Source organism: Bos javanicus, chromosome 22 (assembly GCF_032452875.1).
Source record: "Bos javanicus breed banteng chromosome 22, ARS-OSU_banteng_1.0, whole genome shotgun sequence".
NCBI classification, from domain to species: Eukaryota; Metazoa; Chordata; class Mammalia; order Artiodactyla; family Bovidae; genus Bos; species Bos javanicus.
In genome coordinates, this window is record NC_083889.1 from 33546640 (window position 1) to 33560590 (window position 13951).

Sequence of the window (13951 nt, forward strand, 5' to 3'; positions counted from 1 at the left end):
GTGAAGTCTCTCAGTCGTGTCCAACTCTTTGCAGACCCATGGACTGCAGCCTACCAGGCTCCTCCATCCATAGAATTTTCCAGGCAAGAGTACTGGAGTGGGTTGCCATTTCCTTTTCCAGGGGAGCTTCCTAACCCAGGCATCAAACATGGGTCTCCCACATAGCGGGCAGACACTTTACCATCTAAGCCACAACCTGCCTGCAATTCAGACCTGTGTTTGATCACTGGGTGGGGAAGATCCCTTGGAGGAGGGAATGGCTACTCGCTCCAGTATTCTGGCATGGAGAAACCCATGTAGAGAGGAGCCTGGCAGGCTACAGTTTATGGGGTCGCAAAGAGTTGGACACGACTGAGTGACTAACACACACACACACACACACACACACACACACATTCTTACCAGAATTAGCCAGTTTCCATGTGAATTTTATCAAACTATCTTTTATTGTACTCACTGGATCCAGTAAACTAGAAACAATATTTTTGATTTAAATAAAATGTATTCATCTTCCTTTCTTCCTGCCATCACCTTAAGTTAGGAATGAATGATTTATTCATTTTTGGAGGATTATTTTTCAAGCTAGAAGGATCCAAAGAATTCTTGTCATCTCCATATCAAATTTGGCTGTTCAAATCAATACGGCCAGTAGACCTTATATTAGTTCAAATACATTACTTAAGATAATTTTTTAACCAGTTTAATAATAAAGGAAGAAGTTGATTTTTTTTCTTCATTAGCAAGCAATTAAATTAATTCAATTTTCTTTTACCTAATTTTACAGTTATTTAATCCATTAATACTAGGTCTGTTAAATTAAAGATCCTGAAATTTGTTTGATCACTTAATGCTTTTGTTGGGAGATAAAAGTTAAGCTCTGATGTCTCTAAACTGAGAAGAAGCAAAAAGTCATTTTTCACAGTCCATTTGCTCCTTCAATCACTTTATATGTCCCTCAAGGAAGTGTGTCTATATATCTTGTCCATCATAACCCAGCTAATTCCTCATCCTGTATGTTTATTCCCAATGAGATGAATAGATCAAGGGCCTCTATGAGGTGTTACCCAGGGCCCCATAACCATTAATCTTGAACTACCTCCTTTCTGTGCTGGCATTTGCTGCCAATTAGAGTTTAGATTCGACAAGATGCTTCCAATTCACCTTCATTATAGACTAACCAAAAGTAGAGAGTTTGTATGTTGACACTTTACTTTAAAAACAACAATAAAACTAACACGGAAAACAAAATACAAGATAAAGTCCACAAGTTTTGATGTCAAACTAGAGTTTATAGATTGGTTCTCAGTCTACCTGCGAGGGGACCTCAGACAGCTAAGACAATGTCTTCCAGCTCTCATTTTCTCACATATGTTAGGGAGAAGTTACAGCATTTATTTTAGTTGCTTGTTTAATTGCTTCCATGAGATACAATCTCCAAAGTTTTTACACACCTCCAGCCTGTGGCAACTACTTAATAAAATGCCACTATTGTCTTGCTTCTCTTAAATAAGAATTTGAGTGCAAGACATGACTTTTAACTTTTTTGGGTGGCATCTTCTTCATCTGTTCATTAATGAAGTTTGACGAGATAATAACCTATCATTCTCCCTTTAGTAGTGAGATTCTAAGAATATAAACATAAAGAACACAGTTGCAAAAATGTATAAAAGATGTCAAAAGACAATAATGTTATTTATATATGTTTCTACAACTGTTTTTTTTCAACAAACACTCCCATATTAGCTATGAAGTTTACTGTGCCATAGATCATTTGGAAAATATTATGATCTTTGAGGTTTCTTCAATAAACATTTATAATATAATAAAATCTAATATTTATTGTTTATGACTGGCACTGTGCTGTGCTATATGTGAACAAACTCACTTGATCCTTGAAAAACTCATAAATACACACTCACACACATTGGGAAAGTTGGATGTGTGCATATTTATAAATATAAATATAATTTATATTTATGTATATGTATAAATATACATATAAATTTATGTATATGTATATATAATATATTTATACTTATAAAGTGTATATATATAATATATATATTTAAGGATATATATATCCTTAAACTAATACCTTAATACATATTATGTTCATTATTATATATGATATATATTATATAGTTCTAATTGATATAAAATTCTAACCGATATATATTTATACATATATAAAAGGGAAGTTATATATTATATATATATATAGACATATATATATATAGTTGATGAGGAAACTCAGGCAGAACTTTCTCAGTGTATTTATTCAGTAAAATTTTACTGTATCATTAAATTTTTATCATTATCATTACCATTTATCAAGCTCTAACCTTGCAGGACAAAACTGCTTTGTGATCTAACCCTCTCTCTACTTTATACATCCTTTAGAACAAACTAGACTTTTAATATTCATGTATTGCTGAAGCCTGGCTTGGTACTTTGAAATCCAGTGTGGATTTGATACTTACAGAACATCTCAGTTCAGACTATTTACTTGCAAGTGCTATAGAAATAGTGACTATCAGCAATACGTGAACTGTGAACTTCCAGATGTTCAAGCTGGTTTTAGAAAAGGCAGAGGAACCAGAGATCAAATTGCCAGCATCTGCTGGATCATCGAAAAAGCAAGAGAGCTCCAGAAAAAATATCTATTTCTGCTTTATTGACTATGTCAAAGCCTTTAATTGTGTGGATCACAATAAACTGTGGAAAGTTCTGAAAGAGATGGGAATACCAGACCACCTGACCTGCCTCTTGAGAAACCTATATGCAGGTCAGGAAGCAACAGTTAGAACTGGACATGGAACAACAGACTGGTTCCAAATAGGGAAAGGAGCATGCGAAGGCTGTATATTGTCACCCTGCTTATTTAACTTCTATGCAGAGTACATCATGAGAAATGCTGGGCTGGAAGAAGCACAAGCTGGAATCAAGATTGCTGAGAGAAATATCAATAACCTCAGATATGCAGATGATGCCACCTTTATGGCAGAAACTGAAGAGGAACTAAAGAGCCTTTTGATGAAAGAGGAGAGTGAAAAAGTTGGCTTAAAGCTCAACATTCAGAAAACAAAGATCATGGCATCTGGTCCCATCACTTCATGGGAAATAGATGGGGAAACAGTGGAAACAGTGTCAGACTTTATTTTTGGGAGGCTCCAAAATCACTGCAGATGGTGACTGCAGCCATGAAATTAAAAGACGCTTACTCCTTGGAAGAAAAGGTAAGACCAACCTAGATAGCATATTCAAAAGCAGAGACATTACTTTGCCAACAAAGGTCCGTCTAGTCAAGGCTATGGTTTTTCCAGTGGTCATGTATGGATGTGAGAGTTGGACTGTGAAGAAAGCTGAGTGCCGAAGAATTGATGCTTTTGAACTGTGGTGTTGGAGAAGACTCTTGAGAGTCCCTTGGACTGCAAGGAAATCCAACCAGTCCATTCTGAAGGAGATCAGCCCTGAGATTTCTTTGGAAGGAATGATGCTAAAGCTGAAACTCCAGTACTTTGGCCACCTGATGTGAAGAGTTGACTCATTGGAAATGACTTTGATGCTGGGAAGGATTGGGGGCAGGAGGAGAAGGGGACGACAGAGGATGAGATGGCTGGATGGCATCACTGACTCGATGGACCTGAGTCTTAGTGAACTCCGGGAGTTGGTGATGGACAGGGAGGCCTGGTGTGCTGCATTTCATGGGGTCGCAAAGAGTTGGACACGACTGAGTGACTGAACTGAACTGACTGAGTGACTATCAAGTTGGACAATACAGATTTAAGTCTGTACAGACTGTGGCTAATGTCTAAGGCATTACAATAGGTTAATCTAAAACCATGTATTCAATTTTGAGATTCAAAAATTATTTTAAGAAGGTATTAACTCTAGTTTATATAAAAATCACTGCTAGTTACAGGTGATAGGTGTCAGCTTTGCAGGTACTGGACCTGCAAGAGGGAGGAAAATGAACACTAGGGAGAAAAAGAGGGTCTAGAATTGAGTCTTGGCTTGATTAAGTCACTTAAAATGCACAGAGTTCATTGTTTTTTTTACTTCTCTGCATCATTCTGAGGATACAATGAACTAACTTAAATTGTAGAGAATATGATGTAAAGAATGGTAACAATGGTTGTTTTTAAGATAATAGTGATGATTAATGTTTGGTGAGGAAGAAGATGATATCAGCATTGTTGTTTTTAACCTAAAATCTATATTAGATAATCTTTCCACAGGAAAATTGTTCTAAAAATAGATCTCTACCTAAATCATTAACATATAAAATTCTTGATAGTAGAAATGTGAACCAGTTACATAATTATTAAATTTGTTTAACTGTTGTTCTTATTTTATTTATTCACCAAAATTAGATCTTTAGTTCCAAAAATATGTCAAGAGATAAAGAAGGTCATCATGGGACATGAGGGTACAAGAGCATAATGGGAATGATGATGTTTATTTCCATGAGCTATATTAACTGGAAGTATATTAGGCCAGGGAAAAGTCATTTTAACTGTATTATCATAATAAAACTCTACATCAACATTCTGTGTCAACGAAACAAGTCAGCTAAAAGGATTTTATATTTTACCAGGACACACAAAATTTTAATAAGAAATTGTTCAATTAAGCACTATGATTAGCTGGATTTTTAACAGTTCATGTATTCTTGACTGGTTTATCACAAACATCAAATGCTGTTCTAAGTAAGAGTACAGGATTGCACACTAAAAAGTAGTTAAAGAATTTTAGGAAAAGCTTGCAGTTAAAGATATAAATTGTAATTACCCTTTACTTTTGGTGAGAGAAATGTCAGGGACAGCATATGAGAGAAAAATTTGGATTAACTCACATATTTGTAGAAGTTTCTTCAAAAGTTTTGCGTATGTTAATCAAAGTGAAGGAGGGAATATCCTGATTTGAAATAATATTAATGACAACAGTAAATCTTAAGGTTCTATATCAAAGAGTAATAAACAGGTTAAGAATTGGATATCTAAGGACAAGATACATGCTTCATACTTTGGTTTGGTTTAGTTAGAGAAATTGTGTTCTCAAATGGAATATTTTGCAGAAACCCAATATGTAAAACAAACTAAAGTGATGTCTTATTAAAATAAATTATTTGTATGTTCAAATTTGTATTTTCTTCTTAGTGTCCATCAATAAAAAGGCGATTGTGATCAATTAAAATATTTAGAATTAGTTTAAGATTATTATCAAGCTTTGGTTCTCATTATCTGTGTTTATGCCTTTATATGTAACTATAAATATGAGGAGAAGCAATGTGAAATTTCTGCTATCGATTAATTGTAACCAACAAATATGAAAACATCATGTAGTTCGAGGTAACAGTAGTCATTGTGTTTGGTTTCTTAAGTATTTCCACCTGTGATATTTCCATTCTCTTTAATTTAGACCACCCAGAACTGGAAATATGGTGAACTTTGTTTTAAAGTTTAATCACTAATGATATCAAGAATTTGCTCACACACACTACCATAAGAGTAAGAGCTGTTGTTGTTCAGTCACCAAGTTGTGTCCGACTCTCTGCGAGCACGTGGACTACAGCATGCCAGGCTTCCCTGTCCCTCACTCCCAGAGTTTGTCCAAGTTCGTGTCCACTGAGTAAAAGTTACACAACTACAGTTTAGTATGTTTTAGAAGTATCTTTTATATATGCTAAAGGATGTATTATTATTGTTGTTCTTGTTTAGTCACTCAGTCATGTCCAACTCTTTTGAGATCTCATGGACTGGAGCCCACTAAGTTCCTCTGTCCATGAGATTTTCTAGGCAAGAATATTGGAGTGGGTTGCCATTTTCTTCTCTAGGGGATGTTCTCAAAGGATGTATATCAAGCAGAAGAAAAATTATGTCACATGGAAAGGCTAAGTTGCAAGAAGAAATGTGATAAAATATACTGGTACATATGTGAGTAAATTTAAAAATAACTAACATTATACAATACAATAATATTGTCTAATTTGGGAATAATTAAAACTGAAACTGGATAATGGTAATATTTAAGTTTGGAGGAGATAATTAGAATAAACAACTGTAAGGTCTTATATTATTCTGTAGTATGATAAAAATATTAACTTCAGATATCTTTAAGATAGGCAGCTTCAGTTCAGTTCAGTCGCTCAGTTGTGTCCAACTCTTTGCGACCCCATGAATTGCAGCGCACCAGGCCTCCCTGTCCATCACCAACTCCCGGAGTTCACTCAGACTCATGTCCATTGAGTCGGTGATGCCATCCAGCCATCTCATCCTCTGTTGTCCCCTTCTCCTCCTGCCCTCAATCCCTCCCAGCATCAGAGTCTTTTCCACTGAGTCAGCTCTTTGTATCAGGTGGCCAAAGTACTGGAGTTTCAGCTTTAGCATCAGTCCTTCCGATGAACACCCAGGACTGATCTCCTTTAGGATGGACTGGTTGGATCTCCTTGCAGTCCAAGGGACTCTCAAGAGTCTTCTCCAACACCACAGTTCAAAAGCATCAATTCTTCGGCACTCAGCTTTCTTCACAGTCCAACTCTCACATCCATACATGACCACTGGAAAAACCATAGCCTTGACTAGACAGACCTTTGTTGGCAAAGTAATGTCTCTGCTTTTGAATATGCTATCTAGGTTGGTCATAACTTATCTTCCAAGGAGTAAGCATCTTTTAATTTCATGGCTGCAATCACCATCTATAGTGAATTTGGCTTGGGTAATACTAAATGACATACAATATCGACCTTTTAAACAAAAAAAGTCATAAAGGAGAACTAAGGAAAAATCCATTATCAATATAAAGAGAAGAAAGAAAAAAGAAAAAAAGACTGCAGTAAATCAACATGATGACAACATACAGAATTGTCATACAGGTAGTAAAAAATCCAGCAGCTGTCTGCTGTTTCCAGGATATAGATCTAAATTTTAAGACTTAGGGGAATTGAAAGATGATTCTTTGCAATCCTGTGGATGATAGCCAGACCCTCCTCTGTCCAAGGGGTTTTCCAGATAAGAATACTGGAGTGGGTTGCCATTTCCTTCTCCAGGGGATCTTCCTGACCCAGAGATTGAACCCACATCTCCTGCATCAGCAGGTAGATTCTTTACCACTGAGCCACCAGGGAAGCTCCATTTATCAGGTAAATATTAACTAAAAGAAAATGAGTATAGAAGTAATAATATTAGACAAAATAGACTTTAAGACAAAAATAACTCTTATAAATAGCAATATTTTGGTACTAAGCACAATAGCAATTTAATTCACTAAGAAGATACAAAATTCTAAACTAGTATAAACCTAAAAACACAACTTCCAAATACATAGAATAGAAAATGTTGAGTACAAGATGAAAAAATAGGCAATTACACCATCAGAATGGAAGAACGGTGTGCATTTTGTACAAGCAAAAGACTTACTAGAGATATAAAATTTTAATCAACACAATTAGCTAGCTTGATCAGAAATTCTTAATATCTACATGATCTTCTTGAATTCCTTGACCTCCTTTCCAGAGGGAAGGGAAAAGTCCACAGGTCCCTATGATCTTGAATGTGTTTAATCTCCTGTGTACACAGACTGCAGAAGTGTGGGAACGATGGAGACACAGTTTTCAATAAGCATCACATGGATACACCGGTTCTCTTTTGAACAAAGGGATTATACAGTACCCTAATTCCATGACAACAAGTAAAGTTCAGTTCTACATTCCATCGATCTTAAAAAACTGCTGACACTTTCCAGACCAGGACAGTGCCGGTGCACACCACACACATGCTTGTCACCTCACTGTGTGCTGCTCTACCCTGAGGAGAACTAAGCCAGAGATACCACCGGCCTTTCATTGAGCCTGTTCTTACCTGCCTGGTGTTAAATGAGCAGACAAGTGCACGTCTGAATTTTAATTCAGTGACACTTTGCAGAGTTAAACAATCCCTAATCATAACATGTTCTCAAGATTTTCAAGCACCGCCTACATATAGAAAAAGGGTGTATGTTTCAGAGAATGGGGATGATATTTCAAAATCTGCACAAAAAAAGGGTTTGTGAACCTGGAATTTCAAAATGTTTAAAACTGATTCACAGTTACTATGAAAGTGTATATTGGGTTTTATTAATATTTTAGGTAGTTAAAGATAAAATCAGAATTAAAAGTACTAAGAACCACTGTGTAGAGGACCCTCAGAAGAGCACAGTTAAGAAAACCACGAGCCTATAATATAGATGATTGCTACACAGATCTTTAAACACAAAGGAAAAGCAAAATATGGGTATTGGGTATTTCCTACTAAGGAGTTCATTTCAGCCATCATATGTTTATTCATCATGCTAGTTATTGTGGGGTCATATCCCTGCCAGCAAGTATATAATCCAAGTGTGTTTGTGCTAAGTCACTTCAGTCGTGTCCGACTCTGTGTGACCCAATGGACTGTAGCTCATCAGGCTCCTCTGTCCATGGGATTCTCCAGGCAAGAATACTGGAGAGGGTTGTCATTTCCTCCTCCAGGGGATATTCCCCACCCAGGGTTCGAACCTACATCTCTTATATCTCCTGCATTGGCGGCAGGTTTTTTACCACTAGTACCACCTGGGAAGCCCAATATAATCCAAGGACGTGCACAAATAACCATCACACAGACACACATACAAACGCACACCATGTATGACTCAATGTGGTTAAGTACTACGCACAGTAAAAGTTTCTGCCGAAACTTCTTGACTGATTGATTTAGTAATTCAACTAAAACTTAAAGCTTTTACCAAGTGTTGGGCACCACGGTAGACACAGGAGATGAAACACTGACCAAGACAGGCAAGATTCCTGCTCACATGGAGCCTGCATCCTAATTCAGGAGACAGACCAAATTAAGAAAAGAATGAATGAATGAGATAGTTTCAAAGAATGTCAACTTCCTTGAAGGAAATAAACATCCTAGATGCAATTTTACAACTTCAGCCCTACTGACATATTGGGTCAAATAATTTTTTACTATGGGAGTGATGTAAACATTGTAAACATTGTAGGATGTTTAGTAGCATCTCTGGCTTCTATTCACTAGATACCAATAGCACCTTCTCAGTTAAAACAACCAACAAAATCTCCAGACATTGCCACATATCCCCTGGGGTGGGCGTGGGGTGGCAAATTCCTCCCCAGCTGAAAACCACTGTACAAGAGTGATGGGAATAAGGATGAGTTTTTTGCTTTTGTTTTTCTTGGATGGTCAGGAAAGACCTCTTTGAGACCAAAAAAAAAAAAAAAAAAATCCAACCAGGAAATATTTTGGAAGAAAGCTTTCTAGGCAGAGTTGAACAGTTAAGTGCTAAAGTGATAAGGTGATAACGAACTTGAAGTCCTAAAGGAACAGACAGGGGCTTATTTGACTGAAGAGAAGCAGGATATGGCATCAGAGAGGCAGACAAGAACAGATAGAGCTTTACAGGAGGCCATGGTAGAAAGTTTAGATTTTTTTTTTTAATGTAATAAATTTAGATAAAAAAAGAGAATTTCAGATTAACTGTGAAGGAAGAAAGATTTCTAGTCAGACATTTAAAGGTGGAAAGATCTGGATTTTTACAGGCTAAAGTGAAAGACAGAAGTATTTGAGGTACTGATAAAAGATCAGAGAGGATAGAACCTGCCTGGAGTAGAGTAAAAGATGCACAGAAATGGAATTGCAGAATTGTCAGTAAAGTAGAATCTAACTCAGGAGGAAGGGACTTTTGAGGGGAATCTTCTATTCCAACCACCAGTGGATGACAACTCAGAAGAACGCTCTCAAGGAGAGGGTATTCTAGGCAACATACTGACAGCTGCTGTGAGCTGTGGGACCCAATGCATGAGCATGAATTCTGGCTCAATCCTGAACACGCCTCTTTAGGGAGGGAGGGCCCAAAGCCAAGTACAAGCCAAGCTAAGAGGAGCCAGAAACCAAAAATCCAGGGACAGGCAACTAACAGTACAAAGCTGCCAATGGCTTGATTCTAATATTGGATTGGCCAAAAAGTTCATTCTGGTTTTTCCCCATGCTATTATGGAAAAACCCAAACTAACTTTTTGGCCAACCCAATACATTCTTGTTAGAGGTTTTTAGGGGCAACACTCTCAGACCAGTAAAGACAAAAATAATGGACATTAGCTCTTTATTCCAACTCCCTCATAATTGTAGCATAGCTACCATTTTTAAAAATATTGGCATGTGTGAGACATTTGTCTAAGTGATTTTCTCATTTAATCTTCTGAACAGTTCTATGAGGTAGATTCTCTTATTTCCAGCATTAAAAACATAAGGCACTAGAGCCTTGAGATACCCTGTTACTTGCCCATGGAATCTGAAACTTAAGTAGTTCTGACTCAAGTCCAATTTCTGAGCCAACACATAATCCTCATATAAACCAATCCATACCATATACTGCTCAGATGAAGGGATTGACAAAGGTGAAATCTCTTGCCAAAGGCCATACCCAGCTAATATCTGGTTGAGGAGCAATTTGTAATGAATTGCTAACACGTGAAGACCTACTCAGTCTGGGAGTTGGTGATGGACAGGGAAGCCTGGAGTGCTGCAGTCCATGAGGTCACTAAGAGTTGGACACGACTGAGCAACTGAACTGAACTGAACTGAAGACCCACTAATGCTAGTTATTTTTCTAGGCAGTGTATACACATTATGTTGAATCATCTTCACAAAATCTACCATAAAGGTCTTATTAGCTGCCTCAAATTATAGATGAGAAATCGGAGGGCAAGAGATCTTAAATAACTTGTCCAAAGTCACATGGGTTTCCCTGGTAGCTCAGAGGTAAAGAATTCGACTGCAGTGCAGGAGACACGGGTCCACAGGTTCAATCCCTGGGTTGTGAAGATCCCCTGGAGAAGAAAATAGCAACCACTCCAGTATTCTTACATGGGAAATCCCATGGACAGAGGACTCTGGTGGGCTATAGTCCACGGAGTTGCAAGAGTCAGACATGACTTAGCGACTAAAACCACCACCACCACCACCACCAAAGTCACACAAACAGCAAGTGGTAGAATTGAGATTGCAATTTAGACAGTCAAATGCCCAGGTCTTCATCACTACACTAAGTATCATAGAACCCAGTTCTTTTCAGAAAACAAGAAACTTTTAGAAACTCTTATATAGTCTTATTTCTTAAAAATAAGACATATGATTTTAAATATTGCAACCTTATTTAAAAGAATTCACAAAGATGTCTGATAATGTTCTAAGCAGGGGCAATCCTTGGAAAGCCTCAATTACTGTGTTTCTGTTTGTACAAAAGTCCTAAAGAAAATATGATAAATTCATTATTTAATTCATGTCACATGATACCTTAACTTCTAAATAAGCATAGGAAAAGAAGGCTTTGGGCATTGATTCTACAGTCCCATTTAATGCACAGGCCAGTTAATGAGCTCAGGTATGTCCACATTACTTCAGGTAAAGATCTGTTCCTGTCTCATCTGCACTCGCATCTCCAGATCTTCTAACCAAACACAGTTTGAGAAATCAACAAAGACCTAGAGTTGCAGAAGCTAGTTTTACAATCCATGTATTTGCCTGACATCAGAATGACAGACTGTTGCTACCTGTGTGTCAGCACACTTCCCATGGCATCACTGTGACATAAGAGAGTGACCCAGTCTGTTGGTGACCCATTCTGTAGAAAAGTGTATATTCTCAAGCAAGAAAATTGGAGGTATTAAAAGGTATCTGTGAAACATTAGAAGAGAGGCAGTACTTGGCATCAGAAGTGGCAGATTTCAGTCCAGTGTTATCCTTTACAAGTTTTGTGGCCTTTGGCAAGTCACTACAATGGTTCTGAGATTAGGGCTCTTCATTCTGCAGGAGGCAACATGATCTTGACCCTGGCTACCAGGCAGGTTGCAGTGCAGATCAATAAAACAGTGTGTTGGGTAGTTTATGGGCTGTATAATGATGCTCTAACAGTAAAGGACAATGTTCATAATAGAGATAATTTTAACTGAACTAAACAGAGCACGTCTCATTTGTCCTCAGGTCCTTTTGATGATGCCAGAGTGCTGCAGCCAAGCTGACTCAAACCTATGTATTCTGGGGCTACAGGAAAGACGAAGTCAACAGGAATAAGATATGCATGCTGCTGGCAGCTTCCTGAGATATAAACGGAAAATTCTTAGTCTTTCAAGGCACTAAATCCAACCTGACTAGGCACAACTAATGCGAATGAGACAACCTTTGCAGACTCTGTAGCAACTAGCTATGAAATCTTTAATATTAATAATACCAATAATAGCAGTTCATGTATCAGTTAATTACTTTTGCAAACAAAATGCTCTAAGACTTATAGGCTTAAGAACAATTGTTTATTCTTAGTTTCTCTAACTGCATGTTGGTTGAACTCAGGCAGCCCTGACTTAGAATGAGGCCCACTGGGGCTTGGCTTCTCATCCTGGGTTGGCTCCTGTGTGTTCATTCTGGAGCCCAGGAAAGGGGGACAGCAGCTACGTAGGGCAAAGGCTTTTCAGAGCAATGTCACAGGTGCCAGAGAACCTGTGTGAGAGCTCATTTCAGAACTCTGACCAAATCTGTTTAAGTCATATTCACTAGGCACTTACTATGTGTTCAAGTAACTGAATGCTTTACCCTTTTTCTTTCAAATATTTTTCACATCAACACTATAAAGCCAGGCCTATTTTTCTCCTCATTTAAAAGAGAATGAAATGGAAGTAAAGAGAAATTAAGAAATTTTCCCAATATCTTGCTGCTAGTCAATGGCAGGGTCAGGATTCCTATATCGGCAGTGGACTCCAGGGATTTGCCAGTATATTCTATTGTCTGCTTAAATCCTTAATCTATCAATACTGCAATTAAAATGAGACTAGTTTCAAAGTGTTGGATATACCTGTGTTCCCATGCCATGACCCTTAAACATGAATTTTGTTTTGTTTATATTGTTGATAACATGCATCTACCCTGTGATGTCTAATAAAATCAATACAGAAATCTACCACCCAAAATCTAGAATATTGCCAACATCTTTGTGTGCTCTTTATGCCTCCTCCCTGAAGGTAACCATTCTCTTGAATTTTATATTTATTAATCTCTTGCTTTTTTAAAGAGATTGATCATATATGTCTGTGTCAAATAATTTTGCTTAATTGAAACATCAACTGTGCTGTCATATGTAACTACAGTTAATCTATTTTTTATTATTGTATAATAGTACATTTAGCGAATATATCACAATCTTTCAATTATCCTATCTGTGAATACTGGGTTTCTTCTAATGTGTACACTATTAAAAATAATGCTTCTATGAACAATTTCAATATTAATGTATGGGTTTTTGCTATGCCACCATCCTTACCAATACCTGGTATTGTCAGACTCATAATTTAGGGAAAGTAAAATAATATTTTATTGTGATATTAATTTGTGTTTCCCTGCTTACTAAGCACTTTTGGCACATTTTTCTTAGGTAATCTACCACATATGTTTTCCTCCCTGAAAACTGCTTATCCATGACTCTGGCCAATTTTCCTACTGGGTTATTTGTCTTGCTTACTGATTCATATCAACTGTTTATATAGTTATTACATTCATATAAAAGTACCCATTAAATATATTACTGATAGCTTCTGTGTCTTTTCATTCTCTTTATAGGAAACAGTTAAAAGATTTATCAACCTTCTCCTGCACAGTTGTACTGACTTGAATAGTGTCCCGCTCAAAATTCATGTCCACTCAGCACCTGTGAGTGAGACTTTATCTGGAAATTTGTAGACTTTATCTACAAATAAAATCACATTAAGATGAAGTCACACTTGATTAGGGTGAGCCCTAAATCCAATCACTGATGTCTTATAAAAGGGAAATGAGGACACAGAGAGAGAACAGCCACAGGGGAGATCGCATGACAACAGAGGCAGACATTGAAATAAGGTCACTGGACCAAGGCTTCCAGT

The 13951-nt window shown here is 37.2% G+C and overlaps 1 long non-coding RNA gene across 1 annotated transcript in view; it reads left to right on the forward strand.

The window, feature by feature from the left end:
• The window catches only part of LOC133235232 (uncharacterized), a 55927-nt gene extending 42307 nt beyond the window's left edge, over nt 1-13620 (forward strand). The window contains exon 3 of the long non-coding RNA XR_009732490.1: nt 12024-13620. This is a non-coding gene — a long non-coding RNA (uncharacterized LOC133235232). The remainder of the gene's footprint in view (nt 1-12023) is intronic.
• Nucleotides 13621-13951: the final 331 nt, after the last annotated feature.